Below are 11,999 nucleotides of genomic sequence, written 5' to 3'. Positions count from 1 at the left end.
CTCCTCCATGAAGGGATACATCCATATTGGTTCTGGATTAGCTCAGTCGGTAGAGCAGTGGACTGTTAATCCATGGGCCGCAAGTTCGAGTCTTGCATCCGGAGTTGGGAGCCAAAGGCAAAAGAAACCGAAAAATTTCATAGAAATACTTTCTTTTGTTCACTGAATACGGTCCACCGGGATAACGTGAAGGGAAGCCTGCTAAGCGCCTGAAAGCTCACTATAAGCAATGCCTCAGGCTTATGGAATTCGAACAAGAACTTCAAAATGAAACCTTGAGACGAGTCGTCGGGCATATACAGAAGTTCATAACATGGAGTGTGGTTTGGGCGATGCAAAGCAAGTATGGCTTTGTATCATGGAGCAGTTTCTATCGAACCTCCGAACCCCAAATCACATCATCATTGAATAGGGTTCGGCTCAGAGAGAGTTGAACTGGATCAATGAAAGAATAAATACTCGAAGAAAGGTCTTCACGCCCTTCCCTTCCCTTCCCTTCCCTTCCCTTCCCTTCCCTTCCCTTCCCTTCCCTTCCCGCGTGGAGGAGGAACCGTCCAGTATCCCCTCCGTCTTCAAGTATTTCCTTGAATCTGCAAAAACTATCCGGAAACTCAGAAAATATCTCGTTTCCGCGTTTTTAACCAAAAAACCGAGTTTGATCCTGGCTCAGAATGAACGCTAGCGATATGCTTAACACATGCAAGTCGAACGTTGTTTTCGTCCCTTCATGGAACAGTTGAAAACAAAGTGGCGAACGGGTGCGTAACGCGTGGGAATCTGCCAAACAGTTTGGGCCAAATCCCGAATAAACGAAAGCGAAAAAGCTTCGATAAAGCGTTAAAGCGCTGTTTGATGAGCCTGCGTAGTATTAGGTAGTTGGTTGGGTAAAGGCTGACCAAGCCGCAGATGCTTAGCTGATCTTTTCGGACGATCAGCCACACTGGGACTGAGACACGGCCCAGACTCCGTGGGGAGGCAGCAGTGGGGAATATTGGACAATGGGCGAAAGCCTGATCCAGCAATATCGCGTGAGTGAGTGAAAAACGTCGCGTTAGCGAGGAAGGGCAATGCCGCTTGTAAAGCTCTTTCGTCGGGTGCGCGATTGTGACAAGACTCGAGGAAGAAGCCCCGGCTAACTCCGTGCCAGCAGCCGCGGTAAGACGGGGGGGGCAAGTGTTATTCGGAATGACTGGGCGTAAAGGGCACGTAGGCAGTGAATCAGGTTGAGAGTCAAAGGCGCCAGCTCAACTGGCGGAATGCTTTCAAAACCAATTCACTCGAGTGAGATAGAGGGGAGTGGAATTTCGTGTGTAGGGATAAAATCCGGAGATATACGAAGGAACGCCGAAATAGCGAAGGCAGCTTTCTGGGTCTCTACTGACGCTGGGGTGCGAAAGCTTGGGGAGCAAACAGGATTAGATACCCTGGTAGTCCATGCCGTAAACGATGAGTGTTCGTCCTTGGTCTGCGGATCGGGGGCTCAGCTAACGCGTTAAACACTCCGCCTGGGGAGTACGGTCGCAAGACTGAAACTCAAAGGAATTGACGGGGGCCTGCACAAGCGGTGGAGCATGTGGTTTAATTCGATACAACGCGCAAAACCTTACCAGCCCTTGACATATGAACACTTGACGTATGAACACTTGACATATGAACAAGTGTGCTTGTCCTTAACGGGATGAAACGAAAATTCATACAGGTGCTGCATGGCTGTCGTCAGCTCGTGTCGTGAGACGTTTTTGGTTAACTCCTATAACGAGCGAAACCCTCGTTTTGTGTTGCTAAGACATGCTGCTCTCAAAGGATCAATGTCATCATTCACCCCCTAAAGCAGGAACATAGAACATGGGCTTCCGGCGAACGGTTCCGACGAGCGAGCCACCCGGTAATGGATGGTAAGTGAGCCGGTACCTGGGCCCATGAATCTGTGTTCAGTCTTAGGCCGGGATTGATGACACTCCCTCTGTGCCGATGTTGCACTCACAAAAGACTGCCCGTAGTTCTACTATGGAGGAAGGTGGGGATGACGTCAAGTCCGCATGGCCCTTATGGGCTGGGCTACACACGTGCTACAATGGCAATTACAATAGGAAGCAAGGCCGTAAGGCGGAGCGAATCCAGAAAGATTGCCTCAGTTCGGATTGTTCTCTGCAACTCGAGAACATAAAGTTGGAATCGCTAGTAATCGCGGATCAGCATGCCGCGGTGAATATGTACCCGGGCCCCGTACACACCGCCCGTCACACCCTGGGAATTGGTTTCGCCCGAAGCATCGACCAGGGATCACCCATTACTAAAGTGTTCCACGCCTAGTTGAGTGTGGCCCACTTTGGTATTGGTGGTCTTCTTGGCGCATACCACGGTTGGGTCAGTGACTGGGGTGAAGTCGTAACATGGTAGTCGTAGGGGAACCTGTGGCTGGAGGGAATCCTAAAGGAAGGCGCCAGCGTCCCTCCATTAACTGTACTAACGTCGGTAAAGTCAATTCGTTGGGTAAATGGCCGGGCGCTATGCGCGAGGAGAAAGCGCTATGCGCGGGGAAAGTTAGGCAGATTCGGGCTAACAAGAAATGCACTTTCCCAGGACGGCAGATTACTTTGGCCGGGCAGAAGTGGGCACTTTCCTTTAGGGAGCCACGTGCAAATCCACTGAGAATGGAAATTTCGTATATAGAATCCGCAATTGGACCATGGAGTGCAAATCCACTGAGAATTGTCCAAGGAATGGAAATTCAATCTTGCTTTCTTTGGCGTACCCACCGCGGAAAGGCATCGATTCCGGGAAGGAATTTCGGAATTGCGTATTCTAGTGGATGCGGCAAAGGCTCGCCGCACCCACCAAGAAGTTGGGCTCGCACTATCGTATCTGTTGGGGGAGCGTTGGCTCGCACTCCCCGGCAAGTTGAACGGTTGAATCATGTTGGCACACCATCGACTTTCCCTCGGCACCATTCCACGGGTTCGATTCCGGGATAGCCTTAAACTGCCATGAATATCCCCAGCTTTAATAACCAACACCACAAGACATGCCTGGAAACGGAAGAATGATTACAGAGCAAATGGCGACGAGTATCAAGGGAAAATTGAGGATTCTACAGGACGACTTCGCCGAACACATGGGCACGCTAAGAAACTTCCCCGGCCGCCCGGGGCCAGGCGATCTCAGTGAGCTCTCGGAAACCCTTTTTGTTATCCGTGACGCCACCCTGCCGGATATGCAATCGGTAGCGAGGCCTTTGGTGCAATTCGGACCGCCGTTCGATGAGTTGATGGAAGCTATAGACTGGGCTCTCGCCCCCCTGTGGCAAACCCCGCTTCCAAATTCACGCCGAGGCCTTCAGCCTATCCTGCCCCTATTGACACGAGTTGGGATCAAGTGGGAACTCACCGTAACCGAGATCACCGAAAAGGTAAACCTGGGGTTGGACGTGCGAATATGGGATTATTTCGAGCCAAATGTGTTTCTTTTTTATTTTCCTCCTATTTATGAATTTGCCCCTATTTATCTCTATTTAGTCATCAGTTTGCTACTTTCCTTGATCCTAATCGGTGTTTCTTTCGCATTTACTTCAAAAGGTTCGGCTTATCCGGATAAATTGTCAGCTCACGAATGCGGTTCCGACCCACTTGATGATGCCAGAAGTCGTTTCGATATATGATTTTATTCGGTCTCCCCTCCATTTATTATCCTCGATTCGGAAGTGACCCCTTTATTTCTCCGGGCAGTATCTCCGAACAAGATTGGTTGGTTCGGATTTTGGTCTATGATGGTGTTTGCATGGATTTTGACCATTGGATTTTCTCATGAATGGAAAAAGGGCGCTCCGGATTGGGAGTAACCGACGTTGGAAAGTCAAGCTCCAACGAGGCAGATGCATGATAAACGCTTGGCAGCTTGTTAGGGCCGTACGCAGAAGGAAAAACCCAGATTGCGAAATACGCCAAATACTACTACTACTACTACGGCCAGATGACTTTCGATTCTTAAATAGCCTTTATTTCCTACACTTAACTAGCATTCGATAGATTATCTAACTCTGAGCAATATAAGTTATCGGCGGGGGTTTGGTTCGTTAGCTGGTCCTCGTTCAGTCATTTAGATCATTACCGGCGTCTTCTCAGCTATGCATCATACACCCCATGTCGATCCGGCTCTCAACAGCGTGGAGCACATCATGAGAGATGTGAAAGGAGGCCGGTTGCTTTGTTACATGTATGCCAATGGGGCCAGTATGTTCTTCACTGCAGTTCATATTTATATTTCCTGCGGTTCGTATTATGGAAGTTATACCAGTTCTAGGGAATTCATTTGGTGTCTTGGAGTGGTCATCTTCCCATTAATGATCGTCACTGCCTTTACAGGCTATGCATCCCCTCGGGGTTAAATGAGCTTTCGGGGAGCTACAGCAATTACCAGCTCAGCCAGTGCCATACCTGTAGTAGGAGACACTATAGTCACTCGGCCTCGGGGTGGTTTCCCCGTAGACAATGCCACCTCAAATCGTTTTTCCAGCCCTTATTACTCACTCCTTTCCGTAATTGCAGGCGCCAGTCCTATTTATTCGGCTGCATCATATTAATACGGGTCCAATAATCCATTGGGTATAAATTCTTCTGTGGATAAAATTGTTTCTCATCCCTATTTTCACGTCAAAGATCCAGTAGGTCGGGTAGCATTTGCCATCTTCTTCTCCATCCGGCTTTTCTACGCACCTAATGTCTCGGGGCACCCCGACAATTATATGCCTGCGAATCCGATGTCCACCCCGGCTCATATTGTACCAGAACGGTATCCCTCACCAATCCATGCCATTTCGCGAAGTATCCCCAACAAATTAGGAGGAGTGGCCGCTACAGGACTAGTCTTTGCGTCACTATTGGCCTTACTTTTCCTCAACACTTCTGCAGTACGGAGTTCAAGTTCTTGACTAATTTACTAAAGAATGTTTCGGTTGCCTCTGGCCGATCGCTTACCCTCAGGTTGGATTGGATGTTAACCAGTGGAGGCACCGTACGTTACTATTGGATAAATGGCTTCTGTAGTGTTTTTCCCCCATTCCGCTATCACGCCTATTCCTGGCCAAATAGAAACCAGATTAATAATGAATGCCGACGATACTACGATAAGTCGGCACTTCACCCGTTTCGCTCCCATCGTTGCGCGCACGCCCTCAGCAAACCGAAAGCAAACCGAGCCTCTGAAAAAAAAATTGTTTCTTCTGGAAAAAAAATGGGGAAGGGCTTTTTGCCAAATATTACAGGGCGGGATGAAGGGAGCGATTGCGAAAGGGGGGACTTGAACCCCCACGAGTGGCCTCACTACCACCTCAAGGTAGCGCGTCTGCCATTCCGCCACTTCCGCTGCTTCGCATGGCTCTGTCGCCTAACAGAATTACACTGAAGCCTTCGATAAGCGCCACCTCCGGGACAACGCCTTCAAGCTGTCGTATTGGAAGTGACTTCCAGTTCCAGTTGGATCGCGATTACCTCCCTAGCAAGCGTTCCAGCTACTTCTGAGACAAGCGAAGCGGCAATCGGTCAGGTAAATTGAATGGATTGTTGGCGAGGAGGGCTAGCCGGGTCAGCCAGGACGAGATGCGGATTCGAACCGCAACCTCTCGGATTTTGTTCTCCGCCTCGGGAACATCTTTCCCTCTTTTTTCCGTTTGTTCTCACTCGAAACAACGTAACTGAGGTTCGCCGGATCCGGCGCCACACAGGACTTGCTGAGGGCGGCGGAGAACCTCCGTCTTCAGTGGGGGCGCCGGGAGGGCAAAGTGGTAACGTTGTGAAAAAGCAAATGGTTTGTGAGGAATGTCTGTATTAGAAGCGGCAGTTCCGTTAGCAAGTTCGGGAGCTCGCGGTAGCGAGCGAGCAGTTCCGTCAGCAAGTTCCAGCAAGTTCGGACGGAAGCGAGCTTTTTCTTTGCCGAATGCCCGTCCAGCTGCACTGAGGGATTGATTTGACGGCTCACGGGCCTTGCCGAGCTACACCGCTCCAAGAGGATAGATCCAAATTCATCAATCTTGGAAAATAGCAGCGCGTTGTCACCCTTGGCAACTGGCATTTTTTTCCCTAAACTCCTGGGCAACTGTCATTTTTGTCCCCAAACCTCCCATCCTTGGCAACCCCAGCGTTTTCCCCAAACAAACCCCCATCCTTGGCAACCCTGGCGTTTTCCCAGCCACCTCAGCCACTAGCTTCTTTGTCCCTAACCCTTCCTCCTTGGCCACTAGCTTCTTTGTTCCTAACCCCCCTAACGGCGCGTTGTCCCGCCATCCTCTATGCGCAAGCGGAATGCTACGCTTTCCCTACGGCCTAATTGCCTTTCTATAGACGAAATTTTCAGTGCACACGGAGTGGAGTTCTTAAAGTCGATTTTCCGGCCCCTCCCCATTGAATGCCAGAAAATAATCTCCGAATGCGCCTCAAATGCCCAACGAACGAAGGCCAGAAAATTCCCTTCGAATGCGGTCGACTCTAACGTTTGACTGCGCCAAAAGGCGATTCCTTGCTTTTCGACCATGGTGGGGGATCGGCCAATAGGCCTGAATTTAGGCCGCTGGCATACTTAAGCCAGTTCTCGCCACACCTTCCTTACCTTAAAAAGAGGCTACCTGAAACACAAGATCGCTGCTCTATTTTTTTCATGAACAACCTGACAATACATCGCAAACTGCCGGGTCTAATGCTCCTTTGCTGTTGTGAAAGCAACCCCGTCTCAAGGTTTCAGTTGCCCAATGAATTATTGAGCTATTTCCTTGTGGTAAGACACGAGGCTGCTTACAATACACACTGATCAACGACAAATTCGTCGTATGGATTCTGCTGGTTGGTTGGCCCGTTCCTTCAACTCGGCAGTTAGGGAGGACGACAGGGAACGAACTGTACATGGGAATAAGAAAATCAATCAATCAATAAGTCTTGCCTCGGTAACACGCCCAATGCAATCCCCGACGATCCTGGCCGAGACTAGATGAAATGGTCACTGGTTTCCGTTTCAATGATTTCTTCCCCGCTTATGTCAGCTCTTGCCCCCCCGGCCTTCACAATTCCTATGCTGGTCGCTCCATTTCTCGAGTCAAGCCATAATCCCAATACTCCAAGGTTACCGCTAGATCTTTTTCCACCCCTACAGCTCTGGAAACTGATCCTGGATCAGGGCGATTACTGCGATTGACGAAGAATGGTATGTGCTTGAGTGCAATCCATCGGAATGTTGGTCGGAGCCTTGGGTCTGGCATCGGTGGATCCCTCGCTTGTCGAGACGCTGTCACTTGGTCGCTCGCGCCTCGATAATGGGCTAGCTTAACTAGAGGGAAAGGGAGAATTATTCAGAACGAACTCCACCAGGAATCTTTCAATCGATAACCACCATGTCTCATCTGACCCAGTCTCGGGGCGTCAAAACGGTGACGAATTCACGGATTGGACCGTGTTAGGCCGGGGCAAGGGCCATGAAAACGATGGAATGGAAAGGCCTCCGCTCCATTTCCCCCCACAGGCCAGCCGAAGCTTGGGTGGGAAGTAATAATAGTAATAATAGAGCCCGCATAGCTTGGGTAAGCAAGGCGCAAAGCATCAAGTTCTACGAGGGACTAAACAAACAACAAGTCTAGCCGACAGTGGAAATCGGAAAAAACCCGGCCACCTCACGATCGCCAGAGAGTCCGAAGGCCTGCTACACTCCTACGCTTTGAGGAGAGCCACCTTATGATCGCCAGAGAGTCCAAAGGCCGGCTACACTCCTACGCTTTGGGAAGAGACCGTTAGGTCTCGCAGCCTTCTCTCTCCTCGGTTTCTTTCATAAGCTCTCGAAAGAATAGTAATTCGATATGGCAGTTGATTATTGGTAGCTCTAAGCTTATGATCTTGCTGGGAAAGGGATGGATGTCTGAGCGGTTGAAAGAGTCGGTCTTGAAAACCGAAGTATTCAGAAGAATACCGGGGGTTCGAATCCCTCTCCATCCGTGAGTACGGCCATAAGTTAGCATTCTCACGTTTCCCACCCCGATTTGAAGAGCGCTTCTTGTCAGTTATGAGCAGAGCCGAGCCTAAGAGGTTAAAAGAGATCGTCACAATTTCATTTATGACGCGTCTAGCCCAATAGGCTCTATTTCATTGAGCGAATTACGCTGCCGAGAGAATCAAAATATACGGCGGTGTTTCAGCTTCCCCTAATTGCTACGCCATCTGAGCCTTGCTCCGCTACCGGCGTTCCTGGCTTTATCCAGTTAGCAGTGAAGAAGTTCGGGTTTTTCAATAAGAGCGTTTTGAATCGACGTGCGGATATGATGGAATTGGTAGACATGCCAGGTTTAGGTTCTGGTGACCAACGTCGTGGGGGTTCAAGTCCCCCTATCCGTAGCAGTTGGAACCTCGAAGTTATGCCATCACTAGGCCTCGCCGAAATCAAATGGGTTTCTTCTCTCCGGCCTTCAATCATTGGGCGAATAGTCCCCCTAACCCGAAGAGTGATCTTTGAACGTATATACGAACTGTCATAACTACTCAATCACGTGTTTCAGGTTTGGGTATAGCAGGACTTGAACCTGCGACCATTAGGTTAAAAGCCCAATGCTCTACCAACTGAGCTATACACCCGAGTATTATTGTTATTATTATTATTACTAATTATGAGATAGATTTCTATGTAGTAATTGAACGGCAAAGAACAACTCTGACCTAGGCCGGGCGTATCGCGATGGCATTCTAGTAGTATACATGAATGAATGTTACCTAGGCAACTATCCCTTGGTTCAGACGCTTCATTTGCGGAACGAGATAAATAAAGGTATAATAATGAATCGACAAATCATGTGCTTCTAGGAACCTTCTCGTTAATCGAACTCGCCATCCAATAGAAGGAGTTGGCAAGGCTAGCTGGTCCTCGGGGTAGATATAAGAGAGTTCTCGGGATTGGGCATTATTCTTTCTCTCTGTTATCCTCGTTTCTTCCCGAGTCCCTGGGGTGTAAGCTAATGCAATTGCTCCTACATACCCAACGCGAAATATCATTTGCTTTCCATGAAATTGCATTTACGTGAAGGCGACGGATTGGCCAGCCTGAAGCTCTTTGTTTTTGAAGGCTCTGAACGGATTGGCCAGCCTGCCGGGATTGCAGTTTCCAGTTCCCGGCCGGCCGTACAATGTGCAACTTATCCCGATTGAGGTGAAAGCGGAAGCCAGGGCCGCCCGCTGAAGCTGCTTCGGCCACTCTCGGGAAGCACTGGAGTAGTGATCCAGTAGCCGAGCTGTTAGGGGCCCGGGGTGGTGATACACCACCCCCACCTTGACTGAAAACGCTTCGCGTTCTCACCCTTAACTCCCATGCATATGGAAAAGAGGGAGAGAAGGAAAAAACCGAACAAACTTAGACGTCGTTGAAAGGAATATTTGAGCATGATTTTTTCGCGCTTTTCCCAGAGATCTTTCCCATTAACGCAACTATTACTTCGCCCATTTATGGAGTTCTATTTAGTACTTTCAAACAATATGACTATCTACTGTTAGTACGTAATGCGGGTTGGCTTGGTTTACTTAGTGTTATGCGCCTAGGAGGGCACGTCCTGGAATGCGAAGGTTGAAAGCCATCGCTCGGATGGACTCCCCAACCGGCAGGGATCAGACCGCTGCCGGGAACCATAGCATGGGGACTATCCGCTCGCCGCAGGGCTAATTGTACGCAACAGGAGCAAGGTAACTCCCCCCAGGTGGGGTGTTCCGGAAGGCACTTGAGTCCGAACGCTATTATTCATGTGCGACCAACCCTCCAAGAGTAACTGTAATAAACAGGTTTTGCGTACGCGGTACCAAACGGCGAGTCAACTACCAAACGCGCAACCTAGGGATCACCCGAATGGACTCTATAGGGATTGACTTCAATAGAAGTAGGGCATAGCCGCCCAATCCTTGGAGACCGAGGCTTTGTTGGCCGGGTGAAAGATCCTGCCATAATGTACTCCGAGAATTACACCAGGCAACCCAAGTCGAGCATACGACAATGCCCCTTAGCATGAAGAGCTCCGAGGAAAGGGAGGTAGATGATAATGTGATATTCTGTAAACGAACACGCAGAAGCGTCCCCGACAGGTATGCTGCACCTGGCTAGAAAAAGGAAATCATGATGGGATAAGCGAATTGGGGAAATGCCAATAAAGGTTGACAGACTGGGGAATTTCCCGACCGAGTCTCGAGACAACTGGAGTAAACTTTAGGGCTGGCTACTTCTGTAGCCGAGGAACCGGCGATAGAACCTTAGCAAACAGGATAGGCGAGATAGATATACCTACTCCTATGAGTTATAGGGAATATATGCCCTGGAACTTGCCAAACAGCTAACTCCCCAACCTATACAGTGGTAGTAAGTGGGTTACTCCCGTGGTCGGACTGACAAGTAAAGCTGCTCACAAACGAAACTCCTCCAGGATTGTCCTAGGCATGGACCCTGGACATGCAACAATAGACATTCCATACTTCCCCCAAGTGGATGGCTACGCTTGACTTGCTGAGCAAGATGCATTGCGATTGAACCCCCCGACACATCAGAGGAGCCTCACTATAAGTCCTGAAGTGGTAAGTGTGGTGCTTCTAAAGGTAAAGCAACACGGCGCATAATTTCCTTCCAGAGACCCGAACTCGCTGAAAGCCAAATGGAGTTCTCCATGCCAACGAGACTTCCGTAGTCAAATAATCGTCCAACCGGAGGACCTTTGGTTCGAAATACGGGCCTTCGGCCTTCTTTCGTAGAGTGAAGGGCGTGGGTGAAACCCTTGCTGAATGAAGGACAAAGTGCAACGGTTGGTAATTTCGAGGCGAACTCAAATACGTCTAGACATAGTAAATAGAACTTGAATCCGGGCGACTAGGATATGGCATGAGCCATATACTCCGGACACATAAATCAGTGTTCGAAAGGTTCGCTCATGTGGGACACGCATCCCACGGTTCAGGCCCGGTAGTCCCCGTAAATCTTCAGAAGTCATCACGAACGAGCCACATGCGGGGAAACTTGCACGTGTGGTTCTGACCGGGGAGGGAGGACCCACCCTATCGGTTTCTAATAACCATCATACCGGCCGCCGCTGGCGCACCTATAACGTTTGCTAATCTACTGCATAATAATGGTATGAAAGACAATTTGACATATTTTCGCGAAATATTGCCATTATTAAGTACGGCTAGTACCATTGTTATGTGCTTGGATTATTTCAAACGGGAGAGGTTGAATGCTTTTGAATCTATTGTATCAATTTCACCTCCTACCCGCAGTACGCCTTTCATGATCCCGGCCTGTGATTCAATTGCCACGTATTCAGCTACCGAGCCTTAAAGTTCACGTTTTTATGTGATCGCAGCCTCGAAGAGAGACTCCGAATTTTCCACAGAAGCCGGCTTAAAATATTCCATTTCAGGTGCATTCCCCCCCGGAATATTATTGTTTGGGTACGACTGGCCCACTACCGATATATGGATATATATATATATTCATCGGACACACCTCGCCAAACGTCCCTCAGCGATGGCGACGGGCTATGTCTTAATCTCCTATGTGCGACACCTCAAACCCCGGTTGAGATGGAGATTCCCTTGGTCTCATTCCACGACGGAAAAAGTCCTCGGCGTAAAGTTGGGATTGAAGAAAGTGGAGCGAAATAAATATACTTAGAGGGGTGGTTCCGAGGGTGTAACCCAACAAGGGCAACGGGAGGGTGCGAAGAAGCCCAATACTTCAACTAAAGGAGCGACCCTAGTTGGTTCACTAAACCCCAACCCAGCGCTACATGTTCTCCTGGGTCCCTAAAGGATCCCTCAAGTGCCCTTATCCCGACTTCTCCCGGAATAGGCGTTATCGAAGACAAGCCAGGAATGGCCGAAGTAAGTGGACACCCACTTCACCGGTTGGAGAGGCCCTCTTTAAGACATTCACCAAAATGTTCACAGGGGCTAGGAACACTCGGTCGTAGGAACTTCTGTACACCACTCACGGATTGCTCCAGG

General features: G+C 49.4%; 1 non-coding gene and 1 pseudogene across 1 annotated transcript; one reads left to right on the top strand and one right to left on the bottom strand.

Moving 5' to 3' along the window:
* The first annotated feature begins 648 nt into the window (after nucleotides 1–648).
* LOC147879064 (18S ribosomal RNA) lies at nucleotides 649–2,429 on the top strand (annotated as a pseudogene).
* A 6,101-nt stretch (nucleotides 2,430–8,530) lies between these two features.
* Nucleotides 8,531–8,603, bottom strand: TRNAK-UUU (transfer RNA lysine (anticodon UUU)). The gene has a single exon. It is a non-coding gene; the product is annotated as a tRNA-Lys (tRNA).
* Nucleotides 8,604–11,999: the final 3,396 nt, after the last annotated feature.

The sequence above is a fragment of the Dipteris shenzhenensis genome, unplaced genomic scaffold (genome assembly GCF_047967505.1).
Source record: "Dipteris shenzhenensis isolate YYH24624 ecotype China unplaced genomic scaffold, Dip_SZ_1.0 scaf0101, whole genome shotgun sequence".
In the NCBI taxonomy this organism is placed as follows: domain Eukaryota; kingdom Viridiplantae; phylum Streptophyta; class Polypodiopsida; order Gleicheniales; family Dipteridaceae; genus Dipteris; species Dipteris shenzhenensis.
This window is presented reverse-complemented; position numbering and strand designations above follow the sequence as displayed.